This window comes from Lynx canadensis, chromosome D1 (assembly GCF_007474595.2).
Source record: "Lynx canadensis isolate LIC74 chromosome D1, mLynCan4.pri.v2, whole genome shotgun sequence".
Lineage (NCBI taxonomy): Eukaryota > Metazoa > Chordata > Mammalia > Carnivora > Felidae > Lynx > Lynx canadensis.
The window spans coordinates 74877837-74885270 of NC_044312.2; positions in this window are offsets into that span (position 1 = coordinate 74877837).

A 7434-nucleotide genomic window follows, 5' to 3' on the forward strand; every position below is an offset into this window, starting at 1 on the left:
GAAAAAGGATGATGGTTTGTGAGTAAACGGGAGGCCTTGAGAATGCACCATATCCTGTCTCTTGGGCCAGGTGGTCATGTGACAGGGCTGGACCAATGAACACTATCCACTGAAGTTTTGTTGTTGTTTGGGTTTTTTTTGGGGGGGGGCGTGTTGTTGTTGTTGTTTCTGGACTCGACGTGGCAAAGAAATTTCCTTTTCGTATGGAGCTTCTAGAAAAGATGAGGGGAGGATAGTTTATCCCCTGAGATCAAGGCGATGAGAGTTATTCCCATCTGTTACAAGGGTATGAGGGACTTTAAAAAATCTTACGATAAATGGGATTGTGTTTCTGCCAAGACATCTGTGTTGTTATGGGCTGTGCGCATGCTTAGGGGGAAAGTGTGAAACAGTCCCAGGGGGGCAAGGAATCTTGGTCTTAATTTTAAGACTGTACATGGCTTATTTTGGACCCCTCATTTGTCCTTCTGTCTTTCTGTCTCTTGTACTTTTAATTTCCAATTCACAGTGGATTTTTTAAAGATGTTTATTTTTTTATTTTTGAGAGAGAGAGAGAGAGAGTACATGCGTGCAAGTGGGGGAAGCTCAGAGAGAGGGAGACAGAGGATCTGAAGCAGGCTTTGCGCTGACAGCAGAGAGCCCAACGTGAGTCTCACACTCATGAACCATGAGATCATGACCTGAGCTGAAATCTGATGCTCAACCAACTGAGCCACCCAGGTGCCCCATGAGTCACAGTGCATGTTTGTTCTCACGGTCATTTCCGCCCCCTGAACCCTTGCTTTCAGCTCTTTTTTCATATGTTTTTCACACACCAACGCATATGTGTTAAAAAGCTCGTACAAAATTTTGGTTAGTGTAATAAACTTTAAGTTTTGGTGTCCATGCAAACTTATCCTGTTGTTTATCAGATAGCAAAAATTAGAATGTAATTTGATAATTAATAATAATAATCAATTACTAACACCTATGTATCACTAGCAGTTGTAATCACCTTATATATAAGCATACCGGATTCCCTAACAACCCTCTGAGTTAATATAAACATGAGTTAAAAGTCTCTGCTGTTATTATCTTTTGTTATTCAACACAGTTGGATTTATAGGCCATTTTTTATCCTCTCCACATTTTTCTAATCAACTTTATTGAACTCAAATTTACATATCACAAAAAGTGCCCACTTTGTATTCATGACGCATGGAAAAATGAGTTTTGACAAATACATACATCCTTAAAACCTCAACCATCAGTCAAGATACAGAACTTTTCTATTACCTCCAAAAGTTCCTTCGTGCTTTGTTGCGATCAGTCTCCCAAATCCGCCTGAGACAACCACTTGTCTGTATTCTGTTAGCAGGGAGTAATTTTTCCTGATTTAGAGTGGACTATTACATTATGTAATCTTTTGTGTCCTGTCTCTTTCTTCACGTACCCAGACTTTGTTCTTTTTATTGCTGATTGTACTCCATTGCGCGGATTTACCAAAATTCATTTATCTGTTCATTTGTTGTTAACTATTTGGATTGTTTCAGGTCTTTGGATATTGTGAAGAAAGCTGCTGTGAACATTCATGAATAAGTCTTGTGTGTATGTATATTGTTACATCTCCTGGATAAATACCTAGGAGTGAGATTTAGGACCATGTGGAAAAGTGCATGTTTAACTTCATAAAGACACGCCAATCTACTTTTCCAAAGTAGTTGTACCTTTGTACATCCCCACCAACAACACGGAAGTGATCCATTTCCTCCAAATTCTTCATAACCTTTTGCGTTTCCATCCAGTTTGGAATATTCTCTAACTTCCCTAGTTGTTTTTTTATTTTCCTTTAATCACGGGTTATTTAGAACCACATTACTTAATTTACAAGTATTTTGTAAATTTGGGCGTTTCTCAAATATCTTTTTGTTATTGATATTTTATTTAATTCTTTTCTGTTTGCAGAAAATACTCTGTATGCTTTCGATCCTTTTAAGTGGATTGGGACTTTAAATGTCATGAGCCTGGGTAGGGTCGATCTTGTCAAACTTGAATGAAATTTTCTTGACGTTTGATGTATTTAATTATTTAATATTTTTTTTTTTAAAAAAGATGACAAGTAGCTCAATTTGGTTGCAACATGAAGCTCTTAAAAGGAAGACCCAGGACATAAAACTGAAAATGTTTTCTGGACATAAAACTGAAAGTCTATTGCTGACAAGAATCACGAGTCGGAAGGAGTACGTGCTAAATCCCTTATCTTTTTTTTTTTTTAATTTTTTTTTCAACGTTTATTTATTTTGGGGACAGAGAGAGACAGAGCATGAACGGGGGAGGGGCAGAGAGAGAGGGAGACACAGAATCGGAAACAGGCTCCAGGCTCTGAGCCATCAGCCCAGAGCCCGACGCGGGGCTCGAACTCACGGACTGCGAGATCGTGACCTGGCTGAAGTCGGACGCTTAACCGACTGCGCCACCCAGGCGCCCCTAAATCCCTTATCTTTTAAAGGAGTCAGTAGGTTATGCCTGATACAGAAAGCTGTGAATTTAATCTGTAAACTTATCATTCAAAGTTATAAACAGAACTACTAAAAATTAGAAACGGAAGCTATAAATAGTGATTCCCCTGGGGGACGGACTGGGAGGGCTTTTGTCTTTTATTTTACACAATCCTATGTCATTTGAAGAAAATATTTAAAATCTGTGTGTATATTGCTTGTATAATGAAAAGAAAATGGTCCCACAAAACAAAACAAAACAAAACAAAACAAAACAAAACAAAACAGAAGGATAGAGTGGACCATGCCATGGAGGCCTTGAATGCCAACAACAGTGAGTGCACTTTTTTCTTTAATTATAAAGCCTCTTGGTGTGGGCTCATGTTACCTAGCAGTGGTGCCCGAACTTGCTCTGGGCTGTGAAGGATGCTGGATGGGTGGGGATGGGCAGGGTTGAAGTTGATTAACATCTTGTGAGGTTTTGTGTGTCCAACGAATCTGGGCCTCCAGCGGCCAGTGGGCCTCTGGGAAGGAAGTCACAGGAGCTGTCTGGCATCTTGATAAGCCTTCCTCAGGCACCAGTTTCCACTGGAGCTCCTACAGTCCACCCCCTGAGAAGGCAAATAGCTGAGAGGAAAACTTCCCTTTCTGCGTGGTCCACCCACCCTCGCCAGTGAAAAGAATGGAGGAAAGGTAAGGATTTCCTGAACGATTATCTTACTTTCAAAGCCAGTGATAGTTTTTCCAATTAGTTCACATCTTCATGACTCCATCCCCGGGTAGGTGTGTGTTGGGGCTCCCCTAGGAAGAGGCAGGAGGGCAGGAAATGTTTCCCTGACAGCTTTGGGTGCAGATAACCTTGGCTGTGGGAGATCCGATTAGGGTAACCAGAACTTTTCTCTTTTCTGGCCCACCTTTCTGTATTGCTTTGATTCCTCGAAACATTCAAATGTGCAAAATGGGAACAATAGTGGACGATAGTTCATATAGCAGAAGACCAGCTATCATTTGTGCTCACGGGGACATCAGAATATGTCTGAGCATGTGCACAACCCTCTCAGATGGGATGACTAAATTCATACCGTGGAACGTGAGCGAGCAGGCTAATCCTTTAAGGAATGACTCTACCTCATGGAGAGATCTCATCTCAGTGTTTCTGCCAACTTTTGCCTCTCAGACTCTGTGATGTTCTTTCCACAGCAGGCCTCCTTCCTGTGACTCAGTCCCTTGCCGGTTGCCTTACAGGCTGCTTTCCTGAGGGAGAAGAGTCCAGGACTCTGTTTCCTTTTCACAATGGCTTTCACCCACCTGTTTCTAGCTCCGGACTGTATTGACCGTTCTCTCATGATGTTTCTGAAATTTACCTTCTTCTGGTAGATTCAACATCCTCCCTCCCCCACATACTCACATACGCTCACACCCAGTCACACAAACACTGACTCACGTTGAGTGCATACACACTCAAGGTAACTTTGGGTTGTCTATTTTGTTTCACTGTGCACTAGAAATTATAGTTTTGGTGTTTTTTTTTTTTTTCTTTATGTGTAGCTCAGCGGAAGAACCGCTGGGGAAGGGGAGAGCATTGCACTTATGGTTGGAGATTCTGCAGATGGGTGGTCTGGGAATAGATCTGGGCTCTGAACCTAAAGCTTAGTGACCTAGTGCCTCAGTTAATGCTGCGTGTCTCCGCTCCTTGTCTGCAAAGAGACAATAATGTTAGCACTCACCCTTTAGGGTTGTTGTGCACATTGAGTGAGGAAAATGCACCTAGTACCTGGCAAGCAAGTCGGTATCCCATCATCTCTAGCTGGGACTATTAGTCCAGATGCCAGCTGTGCCCTTGCCCTCTGGCTCCTGAATCTACCTGGATTCACAATTTTCACTCATACCAACCTGAATGCCTTTTCTGGTTGCCCTCACTCACTCCTCAGAGCGGCTGCAAGGATTAAACGAGGCAATGCATCTCATGGGTCATCTGAGGAAGTGGCAACTGTAATTGTTATTTCCCCCTCAACAAGTGTGTATTCCACCCCCCCCCCCCCAACCTGCTTCATTAGACTAAGGTTCAGCCTGGGGCTGAAACTGGCCTACAAACAGTTTTAGTAAATGAAGTCTTCCTGGAATACAGGCGCACCCATTTGTTTAGGTATTGTCAATGGCTGCTTTCACACTATGATGGCAGAGTTGAGTCATTTCAGTAGAGACCCTCTGGCCCACAAAGCCTAAAATATTTTTAATCTGGCCGTATGCAGAAAATGTTGCCTCCTATGCTAGAGTAAAAGATGAAGGCAGACTAAATTTCGTTTGAGGTAGAGATGAGAAAGGAGAATTAGGTATTCCAGGGCACAGCTGAGTGGGCTGAGGTATGACTAGGTGACTGGAAGTTGGGGAGACCCAACCACGGAGGCTTCCAGTGGCATTCTGAGTGTGAAGCTTACTTGTGATCCAGCTTGACCTGGTGGGTAGTCTAGAACCAGGAGGAACCACCCAGAGAGAAAATTACTTTTGGCAACCAGAGGAGTGAGTGTGTGTATGAGGAGGGCACTGCCTAGAATTGAGTGGGGAACAAACGGTGAGATATCTGATTCTTTGAGACCAGGCAAAGGCACAGAAGGTCGAAGCTGTCCAGATATTCTAAGATCCTGCTGTCTACTAGCACTGAAAATCAAGAACCATCAAATCCCTGAGCGGGAGTTGTGTGGCGGCCATGTTACTCCAACCCCTCCTTCTATGGATGGGGATGCTGACGCCAGAAAGGGGAAGGGTGAACCCAAGTTTACACAAAGAGTTGGTGGATGAGGGGCCAAAAGTTGATCTTAGTGCACTTTGCACTGAGCTAGATTCTGAATCCTGTTTCCTCTTCTGTTTCCAGATGTTGTCCTGGGAGCTGAGAGAAGAACCCTCCCCAGAACTTTGAGACAGAAAGCTTCCTTTGTTCCACCATAAACAGCCAGCTACAGTTCTCAATTAAGAATGATTTTTTTTCAGGGGGCCCCTGGGTGGCTCAGGTGGTTAAGCGTGCAACTTTGGCTCAGGTCACGGTCTCACTATTCGTGAATTCAAACCCCACATCGGGCTCACTGCTGTCGAAGTAGAGCCAGCCTCACTTTGCATTCCCTGTTCCCGCACCTCCCCCCCACCCCCACCCCCGCCTCTCTCCTGTGTGTATGTGCTTTCTCTCTCTCTCTCTCAAAAATAAATAAAATAAATATTTGAAAAAAAGGACTTTTTTTCTGATTTGTGCTTTGGTCTGATGCTACCATTTCTTGTTTGAGGGCTGTTGTTAGAAACAACCAATGAGAGGTCGTGTAATAAAGAATCTGGCTGCCCTTTGTCCCTGGTTCCTGGGAAGAAGCATCTAAACCCTTGGAATCTCCTGAGTGATTAGGAGTGTATTTGTTATTCATGGTGGGCTTTTCAGACCATACCCGATAGTTTATGGTAATGCAGTGACTTGTGGTGGGCCTTAGACAATTTATGCTAACCAGATGACTCAGGATGGGGGTTACTCATGAGATTAGAGGGTTGGGGCTTTGAGTCCTGGGGAGGGGAATGTCCACCAAGACCACATGGCCAGCGAGTCCATTAATCATGCCTACGTAACCCAACTCCGATAAAAATTCTGGATACTGAAGTTCGAGTAAGCTTCCCAAGTTGGCAATGCTCTGAGTATTGCCAAATACTGGTGTGCCAGCAGGGTGACACATTTCTGAGGACTTCAAGTCCCAGACCTTGTCCTAAGTGCCTCTTTTTTTTTTTTGGCCTAGTCCTTATTTGTATCTCTTTGCTACAATAAAACTGTAGTCATACGTACAGCGTTTTTCTGAGTTTTGTGAGTCATTCTAGAGAATTACTGAACCTAAGGGGGTAGTGAAAAACACTGAATTCGTAGCCAGCTGCTTAGAAGTAAGGTTGGCTAGAGGTCCCCCAAACTTGCGGCCGGTGGCTGAAGTGAGGCAGTCTTGTGAGGACAGTGCCCTTCCCCTGTGAAGTTTGGTCCTACTCCTGATGGACAGTGTCAGAAGTCATTGCAGAGGCTCACGTCTGTGCGTTCTGTCAGGGTGCAGTTGAGAATGTTGAGTTATGAGAGCGTCCTGGGGGCAGAGTCCATTCTGATCTTGAGACAAAGTCCAAGGCGGTTCTCCTGGGAAGTTGGCCTATTTATACATATCACGAATGTGTGACTGACAAGACTTTGGTCTTCAAGCCTGCTGGAAAATTCGGGGCCCTGAGGGGTTTGCATGATAGACACTTCAGTCTCATTCCTGACATCACTTTGTCCCCAGCCCTGAGTGTCTTTTTTTAAATGTTTTGCCCCAATGTTTAATTCATACTGTCATGGATAACCCAGATGTCCTTGGGAGCCTTGCATTCTTCTCTGTCTCCAGGATCTGTTTTATACCTGACCTCTTTTTTCTCTGTATATCTTTCCAGAAGGAAGCTCATCTAACTTGATTTACACACACCCATACACACCACTCCCCCACCCCTCATCAACCTACCTACATTATTTGTAAGTGTGACGTAGACCTCACTGAAGATTTGAAGGTCATGGGAAGAGCTCATACTCCATATAAACAAATAATCTATGTGTAAATATTACACAGTTCTGTTTTCCCTCACTAGAGGTTTCTCACCGGCCCTTTGTCCTACCTGGTACCCAGCCAACCACCTGCCATCTTGCTGGTCCCTCTCTTCCTCTTTCTTCTCTTATTCTTTCCTCCTTTCTCATGAGCAACAATGAATTCTTCACATTTTCTCAGTGGCCTAATGTGTAGGAATCAGTTATCTCCTTCCTGGATGTCTCTCAAAGGGAATGGATCCTCTGTGGGAGGAGGGCAAGGCAGGAGCCTCCTACCCGGCCATCTTGCTCTTGGTCGTATTTTCATAGTCCAGCAATGAGCAATCGTAAAATGGGGTAAAAAATATCATGTACAATAACATTAGAAAACATAAA